The sequence below is a fragment of the Oncorhynchus gorbuscha genome, unplaced genomic scaffold, assembly GCF_021184085.1.
Source record: "Oncorhynchus gorbuscha isolate QuinsamMale2020 ecotype Even-year unplaced genomic scaffold, OgorEven_v1.0 Un_scaffold_994, whole genome shotgun sequence".
In the NCBI taxonomy this organism is placed as follows: Eukaryota; Metazoa; Chordata; class Actinopteri; order Salmoniformes; family Salmonidae; genus Oncorhynchus; species Oncorhynchus gorbuscha.
Genome location: NW_025745914.1, coordinates 134,771 through 154,770, shown reverse-complemented (window position 1 = coordinate 154,770; position 20,000 = coordinate 134,771). Strand labels below are relative to the sequence as shown.

General features: G+C 45.7%; 1 protein-coding gene across 1 annotated transcript in view; it reads right to left on the bottom strand.

Moving 5' to 3' along the window:
- Nucleotides 1–13,580, bottom strand: part of LOC124020932 (ras-related protein Rap-1b-like) — a gene marked incomplete at its 3' end in the record, with an annotated part of 96,055 nt that extends 82,475 nt beyond the window's left edge. The window contains exon 1 of the mRNA XM_046336243.1: nt 13,500–13,580. The remainder of the gene's footprint in view (nt 1–13,499) is intronic.
- Between the last annotated feature and the right edge of the window lie 6,420 nt (nt 13,581–20,000).

Here is a 20,000-nt window from a genome sequence, read left to right as displayed (position 1 = left end):
CAACCAACAGCGGTGATGTAATAGTTGAAGAGCAGAGAACTGTGCTGTGATGTAATAGTTGAAGAGCAGAGAACTGTGTTGTGATGTAATAGTTGAAGAGCAGAGAACTGTATTGTGATGTAATAGTTGAAGAGCAGAGAACTGTATTGTGATGTAATAGTTGAAGAGCAGAGAACTGTGTTGTGATGTAATAGTTGAAGAGCAGAGAACTGTGTTGTGATGTAATAGTTGAAGAGCAGAGAACTGTGTTGTGATGTAATAGTTGAAGAGCAGAGAACTGTATTGTGATGTAATAGTTGAAGAGCAGAGAACTGAGTTGTGATGTAATAGTTGAAGAGCAGAGAACTGTGTTGTGATGTAATAGTTGAAGAGCAGAGAACTGAGTTGTGATGTAATAGCTGAAGAGCAGAGAACTGTGCTGTGATGTAATAGTTGAAGAGCAGAGAACTGTGTTGTGATGTGATGTAATAGCTGAAGAGCAGAGAACTGTGTTGTGATGTAATAGCTGAAGAGCAGAGAACTGTATTGTGATGTAATAGCTGAAGAGCAGAGAACTGTATTGTGATGTAATAGTTGAAGAGCAGAGAACTGTGTTGTGATGTAATATCTGAAGAGCAGAGAACTGTGTTGTGATGTGATAGTTGAAGAGCAGAGAACTGTGTTGTGATGTAATAGTTGAAGAGCAGAGAACTGTGTTGTGATGTAATAGTTGAAGAGCAGAGAACTGTGTTGTGATGTGATGTAATAGCTGAAGAGCAGAGAACTGTGTTGTGATGTGATGTAATAGTTGAAGAGCAGAGAACTGTGTTGTGATGTGATGTAATAGTTGAAGAGCAGAGAACTGTGTTGTGATGTAATATCTGAAGAGCAGAGAACTGTGTTGTGATGTAATAGCTGAAGAGCAGAGAACTGTGTTGTGATGTAATAGTTGAAGAGCAGAGAACGGTATTGTGATGTAATAGCTGAAGAGCAGAGAACTGTATTGTGATGTAATAGCTGAAGAGCAGAGAACTGTGATGTAATAGCTGAAGAGCAGAGAACTGTGTTGTGATGTAATAGTTGAAGAGCAGAGAACTGTATTGTGATGTAATAGTTGAAGAGCAGAGAACTGTATTGTGATGTAATAGCTGAAGAGCAGAGAACTGTATTGTGATGTAATAGTTAAAGAGCAGAGAACTGTGTTGTGATGTAATAGTTGAAGAGCAGAGAACTGTGTTGTGATGTAATAGTTGAAGAGCAGAGAACTATGTTGTGATGTAATAGCTGAAGAGCAGAGAACTGTGTTGTGATGTAATAGCTGAAGAGCAGAGAACTGTATTGTGATGTGATGTAATAGTTGAAGAGCAGAGAACTGTGTTGTGATGTTGAAAGAGAAGTTTGGATCAAGATTAAGGCAGTGGACCGCCACCTGTTCACCACTTCTATCGGAGTGACCTTGATCCTTCTAGCTCCCTCTCTGCTCAGTGTGAAATAAAGGCTCATTAAATGATACTGTAAAAGGTCAAGGTTTGATCAATGTGTCATGCCTGGTGTGTTAAAATATACCACACACACACACACACACACACACACACACACACACACACACACACACACACACACACACACACACACACACACACACACACACACACACACACACACACACACACACACACACACACACACACACACACACACACACACACACACACACACACACTCTGATAAGGCTGACAGTTACATAACTCAGGATCTCTTCAATCTTCAACTACAGTGGTCCACATCCTGCCTCAATTAGAGAAACATCCCTCTCAGAGTCCGACACAAGTACTCCAATTGTTTGTGTTATATTCAACCTGGCAGCATTCACCCTGGCCGCATTAACCCCGGCAACAGTAACCCCGGCAACAGTAACCCGGCAACATTAACCCCGGCAACAGCCTGTACAATACAACACAGAGATGCCAACCAACTACCACCAACACTGTTCTAGTCCTCCATGCAGACATGACTCTACACACCCTGGACCCTCCAGACACCCTACACACCCTGGACCCTCCAGACACCCTACACACCCTGGACCCTCCAGACACCCTACACACCCTGGGCCCTCCAGACACCCTACACACCCTGGAACCTCCAGACACCCTGGACCCTCCAGACACCCTACACACCCTGGACCCTCCGAGACTCTACACACCCTGGAACCTCCAGACACCCTGGACCCTCCAGACACCCTACACACCCTGGAACCTCCAGACACCCTGGACCCTCCAGACACCCTACACACCCTGGACCCTCCAGACACCCTACACACCCTGGACCCTCCAGACACCCTACACACCCTGGGCCCTCCAGACACCCTACACACCCTGGAACCTCCAGACACCCTGGACCCTCCAGACACCCTACACACCCTGGACCCTCCGAGACTCTACACACCCTGGAACCTCCAGACACCCTGGACCCTCCAGACACCCTACACACCCTGGAACCTCCAGACACCCTGGACCCTCCAGACACCCTACACACCCTGGACCCTCCGAGACTCTACACACCCTGGGCCCTCCAGACACCCTACACACCCTGGAACCTCCAGACACCCTGGACCCTCCAGACACCCTACACACCCTGGACCCTCCGAGACTCTACACACCCTGGACCCTCCAACACTCTACAGGTCACCTCTGTATTCTGCAATAAATTCCTCAGCTTAAACAATAACAGTAACGCTGTAATGCCCGGGAGAAGACAGTAACCTTGTGACACACAGCTGGTAGGGACACACATTATTGAGAAAGAGCCATAGAAGAGACAGGAATGTAATTATTGTGTTAAATGTGTTAAACGATTGAGGTAAAAAGGCTTGTCACTTTACCTAAAGGGATGTCATAAGGTGAATGCACCAATTTGTAAGTCGCTCTGGATAAGAGCGTCTGCTAAATAACTTAAATGTAAATGTAAATGTTATAAAGGCCTTATTAAGGGGTTAAACAGACCTTATTAAGGGGTTAAACAGGCCTTATTAAGGGGTTATAAAGGCCTTATTAAGGGGTTATAAAGGCCTTATTAAGGGGTTAAACAGGCCTTATTAAGGGGTTAAACAGGCCTTATTAAGGGGTTAAACAGGCCTTATTAAGGGGTTAAACAGGCCTTATTAAGGGGTTAAACAGGCCTTATTAAGGGGTTATAAAGGCCTTATTAAGGGGTTAAACAGGCCTTATTAAGGGGTTAAACAGGCCTTATTAAGGGGTTATAAAGGCCTTATTAAGGGGTTAAACAGGCCTTATTAAGGGGTTAAACAGGCCTTATTAAGGGGTTAAACAGGCCTTATTAAGGGGTTATAAAGGCCTTATTAAGGGGTTATAGAGGACTTAAGTTATAGATCTTACAGTGCCTTCATAAAGTATTCACAACCCTTGATTTTTGTCATACTTTGTTGTGTTACTGCCTGAAATTAAAATGGATTTAATTTTGAGATTTTGTGTCAGTGGTCTACACACACACACACACACAATACCCCATAACGTCAAAGTGGAATTATGTTTATAGACATTTTTACAAATGAATAAATAATAAAAAGCTAACAAAAAGAGAGAGAGAGACGTGAATAGTGGACAACCTGAGCTCATCGGACACGTCTCACACCACTGACTGAGAACAATGACGAACAACAGAGCAGCTCAGAGACTTGGGCTGCTGACAGACTGAGATACAAGGCCTAGGTAGGCCTGGCTACAACAGGGTGCTGACAGACTGAGATACAAGGCCTAGGTAGGCCTGGCTACAACAGGCTGCTGACAGACTGAGATACAAGGCCTAGGTAGGCCTGGCTACAACAGGCTGCTGACAGACTGAGATACAAGGCCTAGGTAGGCCTGGCTACAACAGGGTGCTGACAGACTGAGATACAAGGCCTAGTTAGGCCTGGCTACAACAGGCTGCTGACAGACTGATATACAAGGCCTAGGTAGGCCTGGCTACAACAGGCTGCTGACAGACTGAGATACAAGGCCTAGGTAGGCCTGGCTACAACAGGCTGCTGACAGACTGAGATACAAGGCCTAGGTAGGCCTGGCTACAACAGGCTGCTGACAGACTGAGATACAAGGCCTAGGTAGGCCTGGCTACAACAGGCTGCTGACAGACTGAGATACAAGGCCTAGGTAGGCCTGGCTACAACAGGCTGCTGACAGACTGAGATACAAGGCCTAGGTAGGCCTGGCTACAACAGGCTGCTGACAGACTGAGATACAAGGCCTAGGTAGGCCTGGCTACAACAGGCTGCTGACAGACTGAGATACAAGGCCTAGGTAGGCCTGGCTACAACAGGCTGCTGACAGACTGAGATACAAGGCCTAGGTAGGCCTGGCTACAACAGGCTGCTGACAGACTGAGATACAAGGCCTAGGTAGGCCTGGCTACAACAGGGTGCTGACAGACTGTACTGAGATACAAGGCCTAGGTAGGCCTGGCTACAACAGGCTGCTGACAGACTGAGATACAAGGCCTAGGTAGGCCTGGCTACAACAGGCTGCTGACAGACTGAGATACAAGGCCTAGGTAGGCCTGGCTACAACAGGCTGCTGACAGACTGAGATACAAGGCCTAGGTAGGCCTGGCTACAACAGGCTGCTGACCGACTGAGATACAAGGCCTAGGTAGGCCTGGCTACAACAGGCTGCTGACAGACTGAGATACAAGGCCTAGGTAGGCCTGGCTACAACAGGCTGCTGACAGACTGTACTGAGATACAAGGCCTAGGTAGGCCTGGCTACAACAGGCTGCTGACAGACTGAGATACAAGGCCTAGGTAGGCCTGGCTACAACAGGCTGCTGACAGACTGAGATACAAGGCCTAGGTAGGCCTGGCTACAACAGACTGCTGACAGACTGTACTGAGATACAAGGCCTAGGTAGGCCTGGCTACAACAGGCTGCTGACAGACTGAGATACAAGGCCTAGGTAGGCCTGGCTACAACAGGCTGCTGACAGACTGAGATACAAGGCCTAGGTAGGCCTGGCTACAACAGGCTGCTGACAGACTGTACTGAGATACAAGGCCTAGGTAGGCCTGGCTACAACAGGGTGCTGACAGACTGAGATACAAGGCCTAGGTAGGCCTGGCTACAACAGGGTGCTGACAGACAGATTGTACTGAGATACTAGGAAGAGACAGGCCAGGCTACAACAGACTGCTGACAGACAGATTGTACTGAGATACTAGGAAGAGACAGGCCAGGCTACAACAGACTGCTGACAGACAGATTGTACTGAGATACTAGGAAGAGACAGGCCAGGCTACAACAGACTGCATTAGCTATAACATCACATGGCATCTTTCCTCACAAGCCCCCCTCTGCCTGTCAGATGTTTATGCCATCTTGACAGCCTCAGGAGGAAACTATTGCCATTAAAAGGTTGGTTAGAAAATGTATAGCAGCATAATTTTATTCACAAGCTAAGATAGCTGCTAGCATTTAGCCACCCAGGAGCACAATGTAATTCACTAGCTAGATGTTAACTGCTAGCATTTAGCCACCCAGGAGCACAATGTCATTGTAAGTCGCTCTGGATAAGAGCGTCTGCTAAATGACTTAAATGTAATGTAAATGTACTAGCTAGATGTTAACTGCTAGCCTTTAGCCACCCAGGAGCACAATGTAATTTACTAGCTAGATGTTAACTGCTAGCCTTTAGCCACCCAGGAGCACATTGTCATTTACTAGCTAGATGTTAACTGCTAGCATTTAGCCACCCAGGAGCACAATGTCATTTACTAGCTAGATGTTAACTGCTAGCAATTAGCCACCCAGGAGTACAATGTAATTTACTAGCTAGATGTTAACTGCTAGCATTTAGCCACACAGGAGCACAATGTCATTTACTAGCTAGATGTTAACTGCTAGCATTTAGCAACCCAGGAGCACAATGTCATTTACTAGCTAGATGTTAACTGCTAGCATTTAGCCACACAGGAGCACAATGTCATTTACTAGCTAGATGTTAACTGCTAGCCTGAAACACAATGCCAATCACTAGCTAGCTGTAAGCATAGCAGCATGTAGCCACCCTGGGGAGCAGCTCTGGTTCCATGGATGCGGAGAGGTCGGGCAGGCAGAGGAAGAAGGGGAAACGTCAGAGGGCCGCCATGTTTAACAAGGCCCTTTGGCCGAAAGGAAAAGTGGGCTAACCGGTGGTAGTGGAGGGAGGAGGACACCACTTCCCAGAAATGACCAGGAGGATATACCAACAGCCGTACAGTCAGGCTGCATCGTCAATGGTCATGCCACAGCCCCCGCCCCTAGTTAGAGTCCATCTCATCCTGGGTCCCTGGTTGAGAGAGAGAAGCATTCCTTGTCATGTCACAGCCCCCGCCCCTAGCTAGAGTCCATCTCAACCTGGGTCCCTGGTTGAGAGAGAGAACCATTCCTGGCCATGTCACAGCCCCCGCCCCTAGCTAGAGTCCATCTCATCCTGGGTCCCTGGTTGAGAGAGAGAACCATTCCTGGCCATGTCACAGCCCCCGCCCCTAGCTAGAGTCCATCTCAACCTGGGTCCCTGGTTGAGAGAGAGAACCATTCCTGGTCATGTCACAGCCCCCGCCCCTAGCTAGAGTCCATCTCATCCTGGGTCCCTGGTTGAGAGAGAAACCATTCCTGGTCATGTCACAGCCCCGCCCCTAGCTAGAGTCCATCTCAACCTGGGTCCCTGGTTGAGAGAGAGAACCATTCCTGGTCATGTCACAGCCCCCGCCCCTAGCTAGAGTCCATCTCAACCTGGGTCCCTGGTTGAGAGAGAGAAGCATTCCTTGTCATGTCACAGCCCCCGCCCCTAGCTAGAGTCCATCTCATCCTGGGTCCCTGGTTGAGAGAGAGAACCATTCCTGGCCATGTCACAGCCCCCGCCCTAGCTAGAGTCCATCTCAACCTGGGTCCCTGGTTGAGAGAGAGAACCATTCCTGGCCATGTCACAGTCCCCGCCCCTAGCTAGAGTCCATCTCAACCTGGGTCCCTGGTTGAGAGAACCATTCCTGGACATGGCCTTGCATCGATATCAGGAGGGAAGCCGTTAGTGTCCTATGGTCCCTGGTTGAGAGAGAGAACCATTCCTGCATCTGTGACTCCTCACATCCTCTCTCGTCATCTCCCTCTCAACCAGTGGAGACCTTCCTCCTCAGTGAATTTCATATATATATTTTTTAAATAGTGAAACTAAAAAAAGTTATCCTTTTTAGATAAAACTATACTAAATATATTCACGTCACCAAATAATTGAACCACTGTAGGTTGTAGCAACCTCATGATGGGTACAGGGAAAATGAGACTATCGTGTGGTAGACTAAAAACCTATGGGATGTTGCATTGAACTGGGTGAATGGAATAGGACTGTCATCCAATATGCTGTAATAGAAATAAGGCCCTGCTCATAGAAAAATAGTAATAATCCTCCCTCGTCTTAAACGGCACTGACCACCACTGTTCTCAACCCCACTACCTCTCTAATGGGAAGGAGGCGAGGAAATAGGACGTGAGGAAATATGAAATAGGACACAAGGAAATAGGACACAAGGAAATAGGAAATAGGATGCAAGGAAATAGGAAATATGACACAAGGAAATAGGAAATAGGATGCAAGGAACTAGGAAATAAGACACAAGGAAATAGGAAATAGGACACAAGGAAATAGGAAATAGGACACAAGGAAATAGGATACAAGGAAATAGGATGCAAGGATTGAAGGGAAGTTGATTTGAGATTTGAACCTTCCTCTCTAATGGGAAGGAGGTGAGGAAATAGGACGCAAGGAAATAGGACGCAAGGATTGAAAGGAAAGTTGATTTGAGAGATAGAGCCTTAGGTGAGCCAGCGGAGTAGTCTGCTATTGGGGTCTCTCCATAAAAATAGAATAACTAGAATGGGGGAATCCCATTCAAGTCAATGGGCCTGTGATAGGTGGACCGGCGGCCATATTGAGTGTACCCATAGAAGGAAGTCATTCTGTGTCTATGGTTCTCTCTGTCCTCAGGGACCAGTCCAGACGTCTCTATGGGAGGTGTCATTTATCACCAGCAGTCAATAAGGCAGTCAGTCAGTCAGTTCAGTCAGACAATAAGTCAGACAGGCAGTCATTTGCTCTATCTGACAGCCAGCCTAGCACCATGCTGCTCTGCATAAAGGCTATACTCCCCCAGGACTCCTTCCTTCCCAACACTGGCTGACTGGCTAGCTGGCTGACTGGCTGACTGGCTGACTGGCTGGCTGACTGACTGACTGGCTAGCGGGCTGACTGGCTGGCTGACTGACTGGTTGGCTGAGTGGCTGATTGACTGGTTGGCTGGCTGCCTGGCTGACTGACTGGCTGGCTGACTGCCTGGCTGGCTGACTGACTGTGTGCTCTGCGACATCCTAATACGCTAATACACCTCACTGCAAACATTCAGCTGCCAATACGCTGCTTAGCACAATCAGACAGGAGACAACCGACACTAGTCTACGTTCCAAATGGCACCCTATTCCCCCATAGGGCACTGGTCTAAAGTAGTGGACTACCGCATAGGGCCCAAGTTAAAAGTAGTGCACTACATAGGGAATAGGGTGTCATTTGAGAAGTAGACGAGATGTCAAGAGTCCTTAGGCTAACGGACATCTCTGGACTAACAAAGTCAGCGAGGAGGATCAGACTGAAAAGCAGTTAATGTAATGACTCTTGGTGTTAGGTGAGGTTATCAAATCATATTTTATTAATCACACGTGCCAAATACAACAGGTGTAGGTAGACCTTACCGTGAAATAACCCACAATGCAGTTCTAATAAAATAAAGTGAAGAAAAGATTCACTAAATAAACGAACACAATAAAATAACAATAACGAAGCTATAAGGTGAATGCACCAATTTGTAAGTCGCTCTGGATAAGAGCGTCTGCTAAATGACTTAAATGTTAAATGTAAATGATATATATATGGGTGTACCGGTACCGAGTCAATGGGGGGTACAGGTTAGTCAAGATAATTGGAGGTAATATGTACATTTGTATTTTAATTGAACCTTTATTTTAACTAGGCAAGTCAGTTAAAGAACAAATTCATATTTACAATGACGGCTTCCCAAAAGACAAAAAGGACTTCTGTGGGGACGGGGACCAACACTATAAATATAGGACATGACACACATCACGACAAGAGATACAACACAGCAACACATAAACACACATCACGACAAGGGATACAACACAGCAACACATAAACACACATCACGACAAGGGATACAACACAACACACAAACACACATCACGACAAGAAATACAACACAGCAACACACAAACACACATCACGACAAGAGACACAACACAGCAACATGACACACATCACGACAAGAGATACAACACTACAACACATAAACACACATCACGACAAGAGATACAACACAGCAACACATAAACACACATCACGACAAGAGACACAACACAGCAACACATAAACACACATCACGACAAGAGAAACAACACAGCAACACATAAACACACATCACGACAAGAGAAACAACACAGCAACATGACAAGAAATACAACACAGCAACACATAAACACACATCACGACAAGAGACACAACACAGCAACACATAAACACACATCACGACAAGAGAAACAACACAGCAACACATAAACACACATCACGACAAGAGATACAACACAGCAACACATAAACACACATCACAACAAGGGATACAACACAGCAACACATAAACACACATCACGACAAGAGACACAACACAACACATAAACACACATCACGACAAGAGATACAACACAACACATAAACACACATCACAACAAGGGATACAACACAGCAACACATAAACACACATCACGACAAGAGAAACAACACAGCAACACATAAACACACATCACGACAAGAGACACAACACAGCAACATGACACACATCACGACAAGGGATACAACACTACAACACAGCACTAAATAAAGACAGGCCTAAGACAACACAGCATGGTAGCAACACTACAAAAAGACAGGCCTAAGACAACAACAGCATGGCAGCAACACATGATAACACAGCATGGCAGCAACACATGACAACACAACATGGCAGCAACACATGACAACACAGCATGGCAGCAACACATGACAACACAGCATGGCAGCAACACAGCATGGCAGCAACACAGCATGGCAGCAACACATGACAACACACATCACACAAACTACTGCCTTGTCCCTGGTCTGACACGTACAGGAAACTACTGCCTTGTCCCTGGTATGTCACATACAGGAAACTACTGCCTAGTCCCTGGTCTGACACATACAGGAAACTACTGCCTTGTCCCTGGTCTGACACATACAGGAAACTACTGCCTTGTCCCTGGTCTGACACATACAGGAAACTACTGCCTAGTCCCTGGTCTGACACATACAGGAAACTACTGCCTTGTCCCTGGTCTGATACATACAGGAAACTGGTGGAAACTAGGAAACGTTCCCATTGGTTAAGAGATATTCTCTGGACGCCTTATAGCAACATGATCATCACCACAGTGGTCTTTCTAATATTAAGCCTTAGTCATAACATTATTCAACTGTTAAAAACCATTACACTGTTAGTACACACACACACACACACACACACACACACACACACACACACACACACACACACACACACACACACACACACACACACACACACACACACACACACACACACACACACACACACAACTGTCATAAACTAACTGAAAAACATAATAGTCCATTTAAAACATTGACCATTTGCCCTGCATACAGACAGTAGTGAACAGTAGAGAGAAGGTACAGCTGAGTAGAGGTCATAAAACGGTCAGAACTAAATAAAACACATTCAACAAACAAGCTCTTTATAAAGTCCTATAGTTCTCCCTCCCTCCTTCTCCCTCCCTTCCTCCCTCCCTCCCTCTCCCTCCCTTTCTTTCTCCATCCCTCCCTCCCTCCCTCTCCCTCCCTTTCTTTCTCCCTCCCTCCCTCTTTCTTTCTCTCTTTCTTTCTCCCTCCCTCCCTCCCTCTTTCTTTCTCTCTTTCTCTTTTCTCCCTCCCTCTCCCTCTTTCTTTCTCTCTCTCTCTCTCTCCCTCCCTCCCTCCCTCTTTCTTTCTTTCTTTCTCCCTCCCTCCCTCCCTCCCTCCCTCCCTCCCTCCCTCTTTCTTTCTCCCTCCCCCTCTTTCTTTCTTTCTTTCTCCCTCCCTCCCTCCCTCCCTCCCTCCCTCCCTCTTTCTTTCTCTCTTTCTCCCTCCCTCCCTCTTTCTCTTTCTTCCTCTCTCCCTCCTCTCCCTCCCTTTCTTTCTCCCTCCCCCCCACTCCCTCCCTCTTTCTTTCTCTCTCTCTCTCCCTCCCCTCTCCCTCCCTCCCTCTCTCTTTCTTTCTTCTCCCTCCCTTTCTTTCTCCCTCCCTCCCTCCTCCCTCTTTCTTTCTCTCTTTCTCCCTCCCTCCCTCCCTCTCTCTCTCTTTCTTTCTCCCTCCCTTTCTTTCTCCCTCCCTCCCTCTTTCTTTCTCTCTTTCCTCTCCCCTCCCTCCCTCCCTCCCTCCCTCTTTCTTTCTTTCTCCCTCCCTTTCTTTCTCCCTCCCTCCCTCCCTCTCTCTCTTTCTCTTCTCCCTCCCTCCCTCCCTCTTTCTTTCTCCCCCCTCCCTCCCTCCCTCCCTCTTTCTTTCTCCCTCCCCCACTCCCTCCCTCTTTCTTTCTCTCTCTCTCCCTCCCTTTCTCCCTCCCTCCTCCCTCTCTCTTTCTTTCTTTCTCCCTCCCTCCCCCTTCTCTTTCTTTCTTTCTCCCCCTTTCCCTCCCTCCCACTCTCTCTTTCTTCTTTCTCCCTCTCTCCCTCTTTCTCCCTCCCTCCCTCTTTCTTCTTTCTTTCTTTCTCCCTCCCTCCCTCCCTCCCTCTTTCTTTCTCTCTTTCTCCCTCCCTCCCTCCCTCTTTCTTTCTTTCTTTCTCCCTCCCTCCCTCCCTCCCTCCCTCCCTCTCTCTCTCTCTCTCTCTCTCTCTCTCCCTCCCTCCCTCCCTCTTTCTTTCTCCCTCCCCCACTCCCTCCCTCTTTCTTTCTCCCTCCCTCCCTCCCTCCTTTCTCCCTCCCTCCCTCTTTCTCTCCTCCCTCCCTCTTTCTTTCTTTCTCTCCTCCCTCCCTCCCTCTCCCTCCCTCCCTCCCTCTTCTTTCTCCCTCCCTCCCTCCCTCTTTCTTTCTTTCTCCTCCCTCCCTCCCTCTCTTTCTCCCTCCCTCCCTCCCTCTTTCTTTCTCCCTCCCTCTTTCTTTCTCCCTCCCTCTTTCTCCCTCCCTCCCTCTTTCTTTCTCCCTCCCTCTTTCTTTCTCCCTCCCTCCTTCTCCCTCCCTCCCTGACCGTGGTTTCACATCCTCTTACCAATAACTGACAGCAGAATGACTGATAGTTGTTCAGAGTAGTTCAAACTGTGTTGTAACTCAGGAAGTGTTTTATTATAATCTATAACTGTGAGGACAAATGCATTCACATAAGAGACAACAGTTAGTTACTTTTACAAGTGTTCGTTGTGTTTTCACTTTGTGGATTATGTGTGTATTGTTTTGTATTACTGAACTGTTGGAGCTAGGATTTCGTTGCAACTCCAAATCTGTGTACACGACAAAATACACGTTGATTTGATTGCAGTCACAGAGTAGAAATCTTAAATATTTTCGAATGTATGATTGAAGAAAATCTCACTATTAAAATGAATATCAAATATGGATCTAACATGCTGTCGATCTTGGCCTATAGTCCACACGTTTCATAATCGTGAAGAGTATAAGCTAATATGACAATTCCGTGTCTTTTCGGTTCCGTTCAACTAAGATGAAACCACCACCCAGTTGTGTCCCTCCCCATCGACAGATTCACTCGTGAACTAGGCGGGGCCCGTATCTCACGCATATAGAACTAACTGCAGCTTTCACAGCATAAAAACGGTACAAAACTAATACGAAATAGATTACAAATGTTATCAAATTTGATAACCGCTTGAATAATTCCAGGCTTCCTGTTATGATAATCGATAAGGACCCAGTGTCCCAAAGAACGTGTGTAATTCTAGACAATCGAATAACTTTTCCATTTCCGTTGTAACTTCAACCCCGTCACGGGAAGGATATCGGTCAAAACGCTGTTCTTTTTTGTTATCCAACCGCGCGACCGAGAACAGTCGCTGGATACAAACTCTGCATTATGCATGACAAAAAAATAAAATAAATACAATTGTCTGACAACATTATGAGTTGTATTGTTTCACTCTCTGCTCCGCCATATTCTAGGCATATGACCTGCGCTTCCGCAAACCGTGTGTTGTGCATCCCCAGAAACCGGTCTCCCGTTTTCATTTGCAATAATGGATCATTCTGTCTGAAAAAAACATGGCATCATGTGCCACTATTTCGCATTATCCCGAGCGGCCGAAAACGCCGCAAACATGGCACAGATAGTAACAAAATCTCAGCCAATAGAAATGTGTGTAGATAAGGTACTTACAGTTATCCTCCGTAGCTCCAATCTGTTAGCGCCTCTCGTCGCTCGGTCTGTCGCTTCTCTCTGGGCGAGGTTTTGCGTTTCCTCATGACGTTGCAGCCTCGTTTTGAGACGAGCACCGCTCGACTGTGCTCAGCTATTGCAGTAGCTGTAACATAGCCTAGTGTAGACATTTCGCAATACATTATTTCACACCAATAATATCTGACTGACAAAACAATACGCTTTATTATACAATGCACTACAGGAAGCCGACCCCCAGCATTTAGTGGAGGTTCCTCAAAGGAGGACCATCCTCCTCAGGGAATTTCATAAAACATTTAAATAGTGACAAATAAACAAAAGGTATATATTTTTTAGATAAAACTATAAATATATTCACTTCACCAAATAATTGATTAAATTAGTTAAATTAGCCTCAACAGCACTCTGTAGGAGAGCACAAGACGACAGCTAGCTTCCACCCTTCCATCTGGGTACATTGACTTCAATACAAAGCCTATATTTTTACATTTTAACAGTCACTCTTACGCAGAGCGACTTACAGTAGTGAGTACATACATGTTCATACTGGTCACCCGTTGTAATCAAACCCATAACCCTGGCTTTACAAGCACAATGCTCGACCAACTGAGCTACACAGGACCTGGGAGGCTCATGGTTCTCAACCCCCTTCCATTGACACAGTAAATTATAATTATGACAACTTCCAGTTATTTAATTTTTTAAAGCTTTATTTAACTAGGCTAGTTAAGAACAAATTCTTATTTTCAATGACAGCCAGTGGGTTAACTACCTGTTCAGGGGCAGAACAACAGATTTGTACCTTGTCAGCTTGGGGAGTTGAACTTGCAACCTTCCAGTTACTAGTCCAACGCTCTAACCACTAGGCTACCCTGCCGCCTCAGTTGAAGCTAGCTATATTGCGTTGTATTTTCTTTCACTTTGACTTTCACTTAGATAGCGAATTCAGCTTAATAGTTTAGCCTACTCAAACACCCTGCTCAAACAGAGGGATGCTATGTGAGCTACACAGGATCTAGGAGGCTATAACAGAGGGATGCTATGTTAGCTAGCTGGCTATAACAGAGGGATGCTATGTTAGCTAGCTGGCTATGACAATCCGACACTGGAACACTTCCAAGTCAAATTAAGCTTTTGGTTTTGTTAATTTATTGCTACTGCCGGTGTAACTGCTAAACTGCTTGCTGACGGTACACTGTACTGCACGATTGTAGCGGGTTTACCATCGAGTTAGTTCTAGTAGCTATGTTGACTATGACGTTAGCTAAAATTAATGGTGACAACGATGTAGGCTGTGTGTAGCGGGTAGCGGTTATGATATGAAGGTTTGGCTTGGAAAGGTTTTTTCGCCTGCTCACAGACAACTGAATGTTGTGCACTGAAGTCCCCAAGTGAAGGGAAAAGGTGAGAGGAGGAGAGAGCATTGATGCGAGAAGGAATCATAGCTACAACGATCAAAGTGATCATGCTGTTTGTACGTGGCTGCTATGAAAGTGAACAGTTTTTCTTGTGATCAGGGGTGTATTTATTCAGCCGATTCGGTTGAAAAACGTTCTTAAAACAGAACGAAACTGGGATAAACATAACTGAATTTGTCCAATAGAAACTCTCGTTTGCAACTGTTAGAAAAATGATTACACCCTCGATCAGCTAGATGCAGACAGGAGTGTGCAAGGCGGTATTGAATGTGTCACTGTCTGTCACAAATTTCTCTTGATCTGTGCACCTACCATGTAAACTGTCATTCATAGGCTAGGTTGTATGACGGGTATAGGGAAAATCTGAGTGTCACGTTGAAGCCTAAACCTATCGATGTTACATTGAGCTGGGTGAATGGAATATGAATGACAGTCATCCAATAGGCTGTAAAATAAAAAAAAAAAATGATCGTCCTTCCTCAGCTTTAAAGGGCAGTGACTGCCAATGCTAGGATTATGGTCATGATCATTATAGGACCAATTAACAGCTGTCTATTCATTCCGTATAACATCCACCTGATGATTACTCATCATACAAAAAGGACCAATGAACAGCTACAGAGTAGAAGCATATAACATCCACACGATCATGTTTGTTACCTTCAAAGTCAACATCATTGTGACCCTGGTCATATTGTCTGGGGTTTCTGGGTAATATGCCTCCACAATTTAGTCCTTCTGAAATTCTCTCTGTCTTCATCTGCAATGTCTCTCTGTCTGGTTGTTGTTGGGCTTTATACATTAGTGAAATTATATTACAAGGCAAATGTAATCCAAGTTGCTGCTCTATCTGGTTTGTTCCTGTGAGCCCTGTGACTGTCCAGGACACCAAGTCACAATACAGTACAGAGTAGATGTGAGCTCTGTGACTGTCCAGGGCACCAAGTCACAATACAGTACAGAGTAGATGTGAGCTCTGTGACTATCCAGGACACCAAGTCACAATACGGTACAGAGTAGATGTGAGCTCTGTGACTGTCCAGGACACCAAGTCACAATACGGTACAGAGTAGATGTGAGCTCTGTGACTGTCCAGGACACCAAGTCACAATACGGTACAGAGTAGATGTGAGCTCTGTGACTGTCCAGGACACCAAAGTCACAATAGAGTACAGAGTAGATGTGAGCTCTGTGACTGTCCAGGACACCAAGTCACAATACAGTACAGGGTAGATGTGAGCTCTGTGACTGTCCAGGACACCAAGTCACAATACAGTACAGAGTAGATGTGAGCTCTGTGACTGTCCAGGACACCAAGTCACAATACAGTACAGAGTAGATGTGAGCTATGTGACTGTCCAGGACACCAAGTCACAATACAGTACAGAGTAGATGTGAGCTCTGTGACTGTCCAGGATACCAAGTCACAATACAGTACAGGGTAGATGTGAGCTCTGTGACTGTCCAGGACACCAAGTCACAATACAGTACAGGGTAGATGTGAGCTCTGTGACTGTCCAGGACACCAAGTCACAATACAGTACAGAGTAGATGTGAGCTCTGTGACTGTCCAGGACACCAAGTCACAATACAGTACAGGGTAGATGTGAGCTCTGTGACTGTCCAGGACACCAAGTCACAATACAGTACAGAGTAGATGTGAGCTCTGTGACTGTCCAGGACACCAAGTCACAATACAGTACAGGGTAGATGTGAGCTCTGTGACTGTCCAGGGCACCAAGTCACAATACAGTACAGAGTAGATGTGAGCTCTGTCACTGTCCAGGACACCAAGTCACAATACTGTACAGAGTAGATGTGAGCCCTGTGACTGTCCAGGACACCAAGTCACAATACAGTACAGAGTAGATGTGAGCTCTGTCACTGTCCAGGACACCAAGTCACAATAGAGTACAGAGTAGACGTGAGCTCTGTGACTGTCCAGGACACCAAGTCACAATACAGTACAGAGTAGATGTGAGCTCTGTGACTGTCCAGGACACCAAGTCACAATACAGTACAGGGTAGATGTGAGCTCTGTGACTGTCCAGGGCACCAAGTCACAATACAGTACAGAGCAGATAGATACTAGAGTACAGAGTAGATCGATACTAGAGTACAGAGTAGATAGATACTAGAGTACAGAGTAGATGGATACTAGAGTACAGAGTAGATAGATACTAGAGTACAGAGTAGATAGATACTATAGTAGAGTAGGTGGATACTATAGTACAGAGTAGATAGATACTAGAGTACAGAGTAGATGGATACTGTAGTAGAGTAGATGGATACTATAGTACAGAGTAGATAGATACTAGAGTACAGAGTAGATAGATACTAGAGTACAGAGTAGATGGATACTGTAGTAGAGTAGGTGGATACTAGAGTACAGAGTAGATAGATACTAGAGTACAGAGTAGATGGATACTAGAGTACAGAGTAGATGGATACTAGTAGTAGAGATAGATACTAGAGTACAGAGTAGATGGATACTATAGTAGAGTAGATGGATACTAGAGTACAGAGTAGATGGATACTATAGTAGAGTAGATGGATACTAGAGTACAGAGTAGATAGATACTATAGTAGAGTAGATGGATACTAGAGTACAGAGTAGATGGATACCAGAGTAGATAGATACTAGAGTACAGAGTAGATGGATACTATAGTAGAGTAGATGGATACTAGAGTAGATAGATACTATAGTAGATAGATGGATACTAGAGTACAGAGTAGATGGATACCAGAGTAGATAGATACTAGAGTACAGAGTAGATGGATACTATAGTAGAGTAGATGGATACTAGAGTACAGAGTAGATGGATACTATAGTAGAGTAGATGGATACTATAGTAGAGTAGATGGATACTAGAGTACAGAGTAGATGGATACTAGAGTACAGAGTAGATAGATACTAGAGTACAGAGTAGATAGATACTAGAGTACAGAGTAGATAGATACTAGAGTACAGAGTAGATGGATACTGTAGTAGAGTAGGTGGATACTATAGTACAGAGTAGATAGATACTAGAGTACAGAGTAGATAGATACTATAGTAGAGTAGATGGATACTATAGTAGAGTAGATGGATACTATAGTACAGAGTAGATAGATACTAGAGTACAGAGTAGATGGATACTAGAGTAGGGCAGATCTGGACTAATAGGGAGGTGGTGTTGTGAGGAGGGGGAGGTTGGGGAGGTTGGGGTGAGGAGAGGGATGGGGTGAGGAGGAGGGGGATGGGGTGAGGAGAGGGGGATGGGGTGAGGAGGAGGGGTTGGGGTGAGGAGAGGGGGATGGGGTGTGGAGGGGGGATGGGGTGTGGAGGGGGATGGGGTGAGGAGAGGGGATGGGGTGTGGAGGGGGGATTGGGTTGGGTTAAACAGCTGTTATCTATATCCTTCTGAAGTGTCCCAGTAATTTGCCATGTGAAGTGACTATCGCTGCAGAGAAGCTGACCCTGTTGGCTACAGCGACAAACCACCACATGAACCGCCCCATCAAAGCAAAACCATAAGTGTAGTTTTAGACAAATTCACTTATCACGCTAGATTTATCGCGGGTTCACACACTAACATGCCCAGTGTTTTCCTCCTCCCCCATTTGGAACAGCCGAGTGTGTAACAGGGCAGGTGTCACAGTCACGCCATGAAGAAGACGATCGTCACTGGTGTGGGTCGTCAGGGCGGTCGCGTCTCCAGAGGGACGGAGGCCACATCACGACTCCTCCCAAATGGCATTCTATTCCCTATGTAGTGCACTAGTTTATATGGCACCCTATTCACGACTCCTCCCACATGGCATTCTATTCCCTATGTAGTGCACTAGTTTATATGGCACCCTATTCACGACTCCTCCCACATGGCATTCTATTCCCTATGTAGTGCACTAGTTTATATGGCACCCTATTCACGACTCCCTCCCACATGGCATTCTATTCCCTATGTAGTGCACTAGTTTATATGGCACCCTATTCACGACTCCCTCCCACATGGCATTCTATTCCCTATGTAGTGCACTAGTTTATATGGCACCCTATTCACGACTCCCTCCCACATGGCATTCTATTCCCTATGTAGTGCACTAGTTTATATGGCACCCTATTCACGACTCCCTCCCACATGGCATTCTATTCCCACGATGTAGTGCACTAGTTTATATGGCACCCTATTCCCTATGTAGTGCACTAGTTTATATGGCACCCTATTCACGACTCCCTCCCACATGGCATTCTATTCCCTATGTAGTGCACTACTTTATATGGCACCCTATTCCCTATGTAGGCCACTACTTTATATGTCACACTATTCCCTATGTAGGCCACTACTTTATATGTCACACTATTCCCTATGTAGGCCACTACTTTATATGTCACACTATTCCCTATGTAGTGCACTACTTTATATGTCACACTATTCCCTATGTAGGCCACTACTTTATATGGCACCCTATTCCCTATGTAGGCCACTACTTTATATGGCACCTATTCCCTATGTAGGCCACTACTTTATATGGAACCCTATTCCCTATGTCGTACTACTTTATATGGCACCTATTCCCTATGAAGTGCACTAGTTTATATGGCACCCTATTCCCTATGTAGTGCACTAGTTTATATGGCACCTATTCACGACTCCCTCCCACATGGCATTCTATTCCCTATGTAGTGCACTACTTTATATGGCACCCTATTCCCTATGTAGGCCACTACTTTATATGTCACACTATTCCCTATGTAGGCCACTACTTTATATGTCACACTATTCCCTATGTAGTGCACTACTTTATATGTCACACTATTCCCTATGTAGTGCACTACTTTATATGTCACACTATTCCCTATGGGAAATTACTTATATGGCACCCTATTACTATGTAGGCCACTACTTTATATGGCACCCTATTCCCTATGTAGTGCACTACTTTATATGGCACCCTGTTCCCTATGTAGTGCACTACTTTATATGGCACCCTATTCCCTATGTAGGCCACTAGTTTATAGTGGCACCCTATTCCTTATGTAAAAATCACTATGCGAGTAGGGTGTCGTTGGGGACGTTGC